This window comes from Bidens hawaiensis, unplaced genomic scaffold (assembly GCF_021521415.1).
Source record: "Bidens hawaiensis isolate Kalapana, Puna unplaced genomic scaffold, B.hawaiensis_p1.1 tig00046034_1, whole genome shotgun sequence".
NCBI classification, from domain to species: domain Eukaryota; kingdom Viridiplantae; phylum Streptophyta; class Magnoliopsida; order Asterales; family Asteraceae; genus Bidens; species Bidens hawaiensis.
The window spans coordinates 53,262-64,830 of record NW_027505960.1 but is presented as its reverse complement, the minus strand read 5'-3'; the positions used below and the strand labels follow the sequence as shown (position 1 = coordinate 64,830).

Below are 11,569 nucleotides of genomic sequence, written 5' to 3'. Positions count from 1 at the left end.
TTAACATCAGCAAATAATTTCTTCTTTTGCTGGTGAGTCATGTTTTTCGGGATAGACTCGTAAACGATAAAAATTGCAATATCGGCGAACCGAGGGTAACCGGCATCCTGTTCCTTAACGAACAATAAAAAATCGGTAGGAAAACAATCATCGAGCTCAACACTTTCATCTTCAACTTCGGCTCTCTCCAGGCGTGAGAAATGATCGCTCGCCATATTCTCGGCCCTTTTTTATCACGGCTTTCTATATCAAACTCTTGCAGCAACAGAATCCAACGGATAAGACGAGGCTTAGCATCTTACTTGCTAAAGAGATAACGAATAACACCATGATCCATGTAAACAACAGTCTTGGACAGAACAAGATATGACTCTAACTTATCGAATGGAAACACCACAGCTAATAACTCTTTTTCGGTGGTGGTGCAGTTTTCTAGAGTGGTGTTTAAGGTTCGACGTGCATAGTATATCGGATTGAAGGGTCTCTCCTTCCTTTGTCCAAGAACGACACCGACTAAATAATCGCTCACGTCACACATCCAGCCGGGAGCAACCATGATCGGAGTGTTAACGAGTTTGTCTTTTAAAAGATCAAATGCCTCGATACACTTCTTAGAGAAAACAAATGGAGCATCTTTCTCTAAAAGCTTGGTCATGGGTCTCGCGATTTTAGAAAAATCTTTGATGAAACGAGGGTAGAATCCTTTGGGGAAAAAAAAGCTTCTAATAAATCTCACGGAAGTAGGTGAAGGAGTCTAGAGATTGTTTTGATTTTGGATCGATCCACCTTAACCCCCGCACTCGAGATTCGATGCCCCATAAAAATTCCCTCGCGCACCATGAAATGATATGTCTACCAGCTAAGGACTAGGTTGGTAATAACGTAACGGGACATCATCTTTTCAAAATTGGAGAGACAATGATAAAAGGAACTCCCAAATACCAAAAAGTCGTCCATGAAAACCTCCATGGAGTCCTCGATCATGTTGTGAATGATATCCACCATGCATCTCTGGAATGTGGTTGGAACTTGCAAAGCCCGAAAGGTCGTCCGAAAGTCCTCGATAATGTATTAAATGCAATAATACATTAACTTTTTGTATCTAATGTATCTAATACTTATTAATGATATGCATGAAATTTAGCTTTGATATGGTATTAATTTATGTTAATGGTTGGCCTGATGGTGTTAAGGTAAAATAATGACCTAACTTTATTCTATGTTTGGTACTAAGTTTTTGGTGAGTAAGTTGTTTTTGGTCACATCTTCTATTTTAATGTGTTGCTATAAATAAAGCATGGTCATGGATAACTGGAAAACATGTCACTATAAGTCTAATATGGTAATCTTTCATTTTAGTAGTGGTGACTAAAAATTAATATTAATGATGTCTTTGTGTTAGTGTTAGTATTTTATGGTTCAAATTCCATAAAATATTGTTTTTTATAAAAAAAAAATAAGATATTATTGTTAATTAAATATTGTCTTTTATACTTTTCTAGGTAATCTCACTATTTAATAAAAGAGGATAGGTTTTGACACATGCCCCTTTATATAGAGCAAGTGCTGAGTTGTCAAGCTTAGAGGTCATATGGTTTACGTGTCATGCAGGGAGAGTGTTGCCCACTTTTACAATCTTCCTAAGAAGTTTCCTTATTTGAATTCAACCTCCAGCTCTTGGGTTTCTAAATAATTACTTTATGTTTCTTCTCTCAAATTCAAATTTTGAAATCTAATGCGCTCTCTCTCTCTCTCTCTCTTGAAGCTTCAACAACTCCATAGAATTCCAACGATGTGGCTCAACAAGAACCCTATATCTCTCTATCCATAAATGAAGAAACACTAAGTGACCCCGGGCAGATTACTGATAATCTAGGGGTTAAGTAGATGTTTCCCACGAGGGTTAGGTCCGGCAAAGATGGTTGTTCTTCTGATGACCTGCAAAACAGACACCGTGAGCTCGTCACTGAGAAGGGGGGGGGTTCCTCCTTGTGACCACCCTCCGGCGTGAGAATCAGACTAGATTGCTCTGAATATGTGTATATATTGAGAGAGATTGCTAGAGAAGATGAGATACCAGATCCAAGGTGTTGGAGTATTTATAGCCGAAGGTAGGTTTCCAAGCAGGTACAGCCAGCTGTATAATATTCATTTTTTACCAACTGTGGGCTACGCATGTGCCATGCTGGTAGTTGGTGGGTAGGCAGCGGCTGATAGTGACATGGCCGGCTGTGTACTATTCCTTTTCCACCAACTGCAGGCTATGTACGTGCCACGACAAGGGTTGGTGAGTAGGCAGCGGCTGATAGTGACATTTTGTACTAGAGCGTGCTCCTCGTACTGTTGTCGGTGAGCTGTCACCATGTGATTGGTTCATGGGCTGCTTTGGTCAGATCTTGTCTATTTTGTCCATACATTGGCAGGTATAGTACAAAAGATCTTCCAGAAGCGTACGGACTGGCTCATTTGGGCGGGAGTATTCCCGCCTTGCTCATTCCTTCAGGTGACACTAAATTACTTAGTGTCTTGTGCGTGTAGCCTTGCAATTAGTGCGGGTAGCCTTCCCTGATGGCTTGTATCCGCAACTGCGGGGATAGGCGGGGTACTTCACCATTGGGAGGCTTTTCCTGCGGGAACAGCTGGCGTACTGCGCGTAAGGTCTTCATCTCTGAGCATGGTTGGTCCTGCGGAACCAGTTGGTCCTTGCGCAGACGTCCCTCTTCAAGGTGAGTCTTGCGGGTCCAACTGAGCTCTGCTGGGACCTACCTCTTCGATAAAGTAGCTGGTTTTTCTAGGCTCTTGGTAACCCTTGGCGGAGATGGAGTGGTGTGGTTCAATGCTATATTGGGCATATTTACCGCCCTATGCGTCGTGGTCGTGTTGGTGACGGAGAACCCTTATGGCTTACCATTGCCAGACCTTCAATCTTTCAGGTCAATTTGCCTTTCTACAATCTTCCAAGTTAGTCTCTTTTTCCCCCAATTTAGTTTGAATATGTGATTCCTAATTGGCATTTGTTTGGTGGTTAAATAATGTACCATGACAGTGAGCTTTATTGTAAGAAAATCAAGTCACCGGATTCCGTAAAAGGCGGTGGTTTCGGCAGGGGCTCTCGGTTCAGATGTCCGGTGGGTGGATTTGCCATTGCCGGGTTTCATCCTGGAACACCAGGCGGTGGAGTGCCGGTTGGAGAGGGCCACTGTCTGTCATTGTCGGGCTCTGATTCTAATTATGTTTGTTTTGTACAATATTGATACCTCAAAGGAGTTTGTCGTCCTACTGTCGCATTCAATAAAGGAGTGTCTATTGTATGTGTTAGGTAATTTCTTTTTCTATTTGTTAGTTTCACTAATTGTATGCTGATTTTTTAGGGGAGTTTAATGTTGGTTTATTGTGGTGCTTAATAATTGCGTGATTTGCTTTGTTGTGTGTAAATGATTAGTTTGGTGTAGACATTTGTTTGACACTGTTTAAATATCATGGGTTTCTTTTAATGTTTAAATAATTTAGGTATTTTATAGTGTTCTCATAGACGTATTCATCTATAAGTCTATAACCTATGTATAAATATTATTTGCTGCAATATTGTTTAAACAAAACATTCAAGTTCTGGCTAATTTTTATTTATATATTAAATACGATGATGAATGACGCTTTAAAAAATGTACTGAATGTTTATGCATGAGCAATTTGATTTTGTTGATAGAATGGAACTTTGGAATTCCAATTGACTCTTTGTTTATTTGTATGTGTTTAATTAAAAATTAAAGTCATTAAACGTTGCATCTTTTTTACTTTCAATTATAAAGATGCATTTTGATTTTTGATATTCTAGATTAGAAAGACAATTTCTAGATTCAAAATTTACAATGACTGTTAGAATTTTGACATCAAAGTCTTATTTTGGTATATTTTTTTTTATCAATGTTTCCATAAATGTGACAATTTTTCTTCGAATTTCGATATCTTCATGTCAATTTTGAAGATGGAAATATATTGTTTCACCCCAAAAATCAAATTACACATTTTTCTGGCAGACATGGTAACATTTATGTATACTTTTATTTTGAGGCAAATTGGAAATAAATAAGTCCACCTTTATTGATATTGGTCGATAATAATCCATCTTTCAATCCGTGTATCACACGGGCATATAGACTAGTTATGATATAAATCAATCACTTAGGTTAATGTGTACATGGCATGTAATTACAGCGACCTTGCAAGCCGAAAATCTAGCCATGATGATCTAGTCCCTATAACTTCCAATTAGCTTTATAAATAGCTTAGTATACCATTTCTTTCCAAAGCTAAATTTAAGCATATTTACATAATAATTAATAATGAGATTCAACAAATAATGAGAAAATATTACATAATAATGAGACTCAACAAATAATGAGAAAATATTACATAAAAAATTACAACTATATTATACTAGTCTAATATGAAGTAGCGATGCGAGCCAATGGTATACGTCTTCCTGATGATCTATTGATTCTTGAAATGACGTTGCCGTGATAATAAAAAAGGGTCCACTTATGCCTGATACAATCAAATGTAAGTGTTAGCTACACTTGTACAAATGTACATGTTGACAACTTAACGTTTCAGATTTAAAAAATGCATCGGTATATTATCAAGAAAAAAATGCATACCTTAGTACATATAATTAAATCCCGATCGTCTTTGCGGTAATAGTCATCTCGGGATTCCTTCCCCAAATATTTTTTGTCTACAGGGGGGCAATACATTTTCAATCTCATAACTAATCACCGTACTAAACTCCTCATCTTCGTATGCATGCGTATAAGTTGTTGGAGGATTCTTGATTACTATTGACATTTTTTTATCGAGCTGGTCTGTCACATAAAACAATTGTCGTGCTTGTGAGCCCAATATGAAAGGATCATCCTTGTGTCCTAATCTACTAAGTTCAACCAATGTGTACCCAAGGTCGTCTTTATTTACCCTGTTTTATTGTCAACCCAGTCACACTTGAACAGCGGGATTTTTCTAAAATGGTAATCAAGTACCCATATGTCCTGTAAAACCCCGTAATAGGTTGTCTCAGTGTAGGTTTTAACTTCTCTAGAAATGTGCAAGTCATTTGCTACTAAACTAACCCCACTGTTCTGGTGCACTTTACCTTCTCGAGATTTTGTACCAAATGTAAATCCGTTGATGTCATAGACTTCGTAGCACAATACGTTTCTATTTGGTCCATCTGAAATCCACCTTACGGTCGCTGATAGACTTTCTCGCGATTCCGCTAACTCTCTCTCAACCTGAAACATATATACTATAAGGGTGAACTTCAATTTCACGTGATTAAATATAATAAATATTTGATCAAGAAATGCCATGTGCCGACTGTAAATAAATATTGACGAAATTTATACACCGTGTTGTAGAAAATAAAATAATATAATACATGTACGTAATACTTACTCGATATAAGGAACAATTTCGGATGTATTTTGCAGCACATAGAAATGTGCTTTCACAAACAGATCTGAAGAAATGTCGTCCAACTATTTGCCCGTTGATAGTGGGACTCTGTCTTTATTACGATGGAGGGAAGTATTTCTCGAGAAGGTACAATGTCACAAACAAATCTGCCTCCAATTTGTCAACCTCCTCGACCTCGATCTCCTTTCTACAAATTGATTTGAAAAAAAAAACCAAACCTGAAATAAAAAAGTATACAGTCACGTAACCACATGCTTTATTCCAGCTTACCAAAAATTAAGGAGTGATATGGTGATATGAATATAAAAATTAGAACAATACCTTATTATAGCATATCTAGTGGGTTTTGGCATAATAGATCGTATTGCAAGGGGTAAAAACGGTTGCATAAGCATGTGATAGTCGTATGATTTAAGTCCTATTAGCTTCCTGTCCTTTAAACTAACCAAACTAGCAAAATTTGAACAATACCTTTGAGGGACCCTTAACTTGTACAACGTATCGCAAAACTTGTCTTTTTCCTCTGTTGTTAATGTGTAACTCGCAGGCGGAAGCCTAATGTTTGTGCCGTCTCTCTTAGGTGTTAACTCTGGCCTTAAGTGCATATCATCCAGATCGAGTCGAGCCTCCAATCCATCTTTTGTCTTTCTCAGAATGTTTAACAGTGTTCCAATCAGATTCTCTGCCACATTCTTTTCAATATGCATAAAATCTATACAATGGTTAACAGAATTAAACCCCCAATATCTAAGTTTCCGATGCCAAATATTAAATTTCTTCCAGTAGGGTTTACCGTTGCTGCCTTCTTATGTTGTATATAATTCTTTTGTTTCCCTTTGTTTTTTTTTTATTTTCCCACCTCTCCCGTTCGAAGCTTGTTGCATGGCTGATGCATTGTTCTTGTGGCCCTTACCCCAATTGTTTATACAATACTGCATCTCGTTATATATTTCTACCCCGTTCTTAGGCATTGGTTCACTTCAAAACTCTTGTGTTCCATCGAATCCCTTCTTTTGCTTTCTAAACGGATGGCCATAAGGTATATACCGTCTGTGGCCACCATAGCTTTGCTTATTTGATCGTCTAAGTCTAACACAGTTTGTTTCTTTACCACAAACTACACAACCAAAGAAGCCACTATGGTTTTTCCGGGCTGGAACAGGAACTGGGTACGAACCGATTTGGGATATAATATGTAAAACCGGGTTAGGATTTCGGGTATATAAATACACAAACCGGGTTTTATGTACACCGGGTACGAACTGGAACTGGTTTCAGGTCAGGTACACCAGTTCAGATCCGGAAACGGTTTTTTTTTCACGTCTATAGTCAGGTTGGGGTTGATAACATGTTGTCTAGGTTAACGCAACCGCTTGAATAATTGACTAAACATTATCAGTATTTATATGTTGATCAACCATACAAAAATTACCTTTTGACCACTTATTCAACCACAATTTTTTATTTGTCTTCCAAACGAATATGTGATGCGGATGTTGCTATAAAATGAACCAAACATCATCCTTTCCTCCATATATTTACATCAAGTATTTTAGAACAAAACATTCCCGAAACAAAGTAGTCTGGACTCCTAAAAGCTATAAATAGTAGCATATTTACACCATAGTTAATGAAAGAAGTAACAACAATAGTAAACAAGATGAATCTGACATGAAACCAGCCGAGCGTGTCCTACCAGCAACAGCAGGTCCAACCACAGGAGCCTTTGGCGGGCCCCTCTGTTGTTCATTTGTCTTTGGTAGTGAAATTGGTGAGCTGGCGTTACTTCCTACCGTTTCATTAAGTGGTTGACCTAAGTATCAAACATTGCTTATAATCGTGTCTTTTAAGGATCAACAGTTGCCTTTTAGGAATATAACTAAGGTTTCAACTTAATTCAAAAACTACATTTTTACAATAAAATCTCGTTTCTGAAAATAAAAAAGTTTTTAACACATTCTGGTTTCCGTTTCATCAATCTTTTGGAATCCTTTAAATGGGTTAAATTGACATATCTCATCTAATACTCAACTCTTTTTCAGATATCTTATTTTCTGGTAAAATAAAAAGCTAATAAGAAAACGTGGTTGATAATATACTCACATCTTGAGGGTGACCATCCGAGTGTAAGATTTTCCCTATCAAAAACCAACCGATATCCCGTCATGAAGTTCTCTGCACATATACAAAAAGTAAGCATTCTACAATATTAAAAGAAATAATGAATTCAACTACCAATTTACTTAAAAATGATCGATTCAGGTTGTGTTTTTATCTTAAGCTAGATCTGCAAATTAGCTAAAAGGGTAACTAACAGGTGAAATGTTCAAACGAATCCACAAAACCTTATAGTTGTTTTTCAATTAATGTTTTTAGATTATTGTTTTTGTAATCATAATTAAGACAAGAGTAATATATAAACACAATTATTAAGACAAACAAAAGGAAGATTGAATGCTTACGCCCAATAATTCCCAAGAAATCATCATGTGATGATTGTATTGCTAAACAAAATCCAACAATTCCTCCCTGTAATACAAAAAAAGTGCCCACAAAACATTAAAATCTTCACACTACAAACTCAAGTTCTACTTTCAAAAAACATAAGTGGGCCCGGATTTGAGCCTACTTCACAGGGCCCAAAATCCAATAGGAAGAACAATATTAGAATAAGCATATATGTAACACTGAAAAATAACAACTTTATAGAAAAAACTAACCTGACTGTCATTCACAAAAAAAAGTGGATCACGAACCAAAAAGGTGTTGTTAATTGATAATTTAATAGTCACTGACAGAGTATCTGGTAGTTCTTCAGAACTGTTTGGCACCAAAATCACCATGAATACAGACAATACACAAAAATAATTGTGAAATATAGAACGTAACGAAAATATTGCTATTAACTTTCTATTTTTATTTTTTTGACGAATACCTGGACTTGTAACAGTAGTCAAATGGGATACCATCAAAAGGTATTTTCATGGCATTTACTTGTCTGTCAAACTACGAGAATAGAAAAGGCAAACAGTTAGTTTCTGGAACTTTCTAGATGTAATATAGAACCGAGTTAATTAAAGCTTACTTCTTCACCAACAGTTTTATATATTTTATCTGGAACGAATGTAAAAGATGATCCACTATCAAATAGTGCTTTAAAGTTTGTTTGATCAAGACAATTAGTACCAATACAGAAGTTCTCTACTCCAATTATGTAGAATTTGCTGCATGACAATAAACTTTATAATGTTATTATAAATAGTAGTTGCTACAACATAGCGGAATTAGTAAATGGTAGAACAAAAATGACCTAATTGCCCCTACTTTTACTCCAATATATAGGCCCGTAAGTGAACCGAAAGTTCAATAAAGAGTTCATGGCCGTTTGGCGGAAAATTCGTTTATTTTAATTCGTCTATGTTTGTGTCTTTGTTTTCATCTATGTTTTTAGTTTATGTTTATTTAAGTTCGTTGGTTCACGCTCGTTAATATTTTCATTTAAAATGTTTTGGCCCATTACAACTTAGTCCAGGTTAATAACATTGTAGGCCCAAAACATTATTCTTCACATTAATTTTAACTAGTTTTAGCTGAATTATGATCGTTCATATATGTCCAATTATGTTTGTTTGTTTGCGTTCATGAACCTTTTGTTTATACTATCACGAACGAACAAAAACATGTTCATTTCTTAACAAACGAACACGAAAAAGAAACCCTGTTCGTGTTCGATCATTTGTTCGGTTAAAGTTCGTTCAGTTTGTTGACAAGCCTACAAATATGACAACAAATCTCATTTTTTTCACAAGGGTATTCATTTTGGTCATTGTATGTAATAAAAACCCACTTTCAAAAAACACCCCAATGTATTACGTACCAAAATACTAAGAAAAGATAAAAGTGCCTTTAATTGTGTCGAAATTTCTTACTATTCTCCATCTGTTGGCAGAAATGGAGTTGTTCTTTGAGTAGATGGCCCTTTATCCCCAAAATATAAATTCCCGACACCTGATTCTCCAAAACACAATGAGAAAGCGTTTCTTATGACTCCTAATTTGGCAAGAAGGCTTGGAACCGAGACCGAACCGAGTCCAAGACCCAATAGACCGTCGGGAGCTATACCCTCCAAGTAACCACCACTTTGTTTCTTACCACATCTACATTTAATAACTACCTAAAAGTAAGTATCATTGCAATAGAGGTGTGAAAATGAGTGGGTCAAAACCGGTGCAAGCCAAGTTAAACTTTTTAATAACAAATAGTTGGTGTGTATATGATTACAAAAGTTATATATAATTCAACCTTTTGAAATAAAATGGTTTAGAAGGTTTAAGAATTATAAATACACTTCAGCAGCTTTTGTTTTCTTGAAAGCTAATTTTTTTTATGGTTTGATTACACTCAAATGGTCCATGTGATTTACCCATATTGCAAGTTTGGTACATAAATTTGAGCTCTTAAGATAAACGTGCTCGCTGGAAAAAACATTAGAGAAGGTGAAGTGGCTGTGGGCCCAAAATGAATATACATTTAAGAGTAAATTACTTGGATGGTCCTATAATGAGTCATTTCACATGCATCATCATCATCATCATCATCGTACTCAGTATATCCCACCAATAGCCAAGCTATGGTAGGGTCTGAGAAGGGTAATAACTGGAAAAACTAGTGCCCATCTATTCCAAGGACGTTATGTGTTATGCTTTAGACATATTGAAAGCACACATGTAATTACTCAAACTTAAAGACCAAACTTGCAATAGGAGCAAACCACAGGGACCCAAAGAGAAAACTACATATGTGGACAATAGAAATAGTTGACAGAAGATCAAGTAAAGAACATACCCTATAATGATTGGAGCCCTTACAAAGATGTTAGATGCATTAACACCATCTGCTGAAAGATGCAATATGTCTTCAACTAATGATCCAGAACTGGATGTAGTTGGTGAGGCATAGTTAACAGTGTACGGGCATGGTTGTCTTGGGCTTTCGCAGGTGGAACCCCTTTCACACAACTCATGGCTGCATGTTATGCTTTTGCTTGTGCTTGAATGAGATGGATTGTATTCATTCTCATCAGTATCCTGCATAATAGATGCCCCAAATACCAGGGAGCACCTGCAAATCAATCAAAAACTGCAGCCAAGTTTGTTTTAAATGTGTGAACAGTGTTTGTTTTCTGGTCGAAATCTTAAATAAAAATACGAAAGGCACATTAGGTAAATAAAACACAATAAACTCAGTCAGCGAGTGTAAGAGAAGAAGATAATTAATGGCTGGTAGGTAGTTAACTTACTGAAAGTGGAGCACACTGCACACAATCACATAGAAGCCAGAGAAGATCACTTCCAGTATCAAGTGCAACATGCAATATAAGTATAGTGTAACCTGTGGCATATAACAATTCTCAGTGAATACAACTAAGTAATAAAAATTTCATAATATAACTAGATGACAATTAAAAAATCAGTTTTAAAGGAAAGGGTGTGTTTTCAAACAGTACCCGAACCTTAAATGGGCCTGGTAAATTACAAAATAATAAAAAAAAAAAAAAATACTCTAACCATCCGAGGTCATTTCCACCGGAGAGCGTCTTGGTTCCAGCAGAGGGAAAGAGGAGTTGATGGTGAGATTTAATGTTCATCTTCTGCTTTTGAACATCATCACTATTCATAAGCTGCCGGTAGTAACCCTTTTCATCACCACATGAAACCCCATTCGAAGATAAAACCACTGCCACTGCCACCGCCGCCATCCACACCGCAACTAAAACAGATCCAGATACTTCCATATTTCACACCTTAATCCAATGCAATGCGGCTGTGAGATCTAGGGTTTCGTTTGGTTGAACTGGTAACAGACCGAAAGTAAAGCTATATTGGAAGGAGGGGGAGGGGCGCAATGCGCACACGTTAAAAACACCAACCAACAATTATCATCCCATCTAACTTTTTATCTTAAATTAAAAAGAAAATGACAAAACTAGTTTTACATGAATATTCAATGGATGTCTTAGACTGTGTTCTCGAGTTTTATTTAATTGAGGAAAGGGAAGGAAAACGAGGAATGAGAAAAATATGCTGTGTTCTCGAGT

At 36.6% G+C, this 11,569-nt stretch overlaps 1 pseudogene across 1 annotated transcript; it reads right to left on the bottom strand.

Annotated features, from left to right (window-relative positions):
* Positions 1-6,961: 6,961 nt before the first annotated feature.
* On the bottom strand, positions 6,962-11,316 carry LOC143616150 (aspartic proteinase-like protein 1; annotated as a pseudogene). Its single transcript, XR_013150611.1, has 10 exons — positions 11,040-11,316; positions 10,772-10,863; positions 10,318-10,559; positions 9,402-9,629; positions 8,558-8,696; positions 8,408-8,478; positions 8,193-8,292; positions 7,935-8,001; positions 7,576-7,647; positions 6,962-7,285 (listed from the first exon to the last, which is right to left on the bottom strand). The product of XR_013150611.1 is annotated as an aspartic proteinase-like protein 1 (transcript).
* Positions 11,317-11,569: the final 253 nt, after the last annotated feature.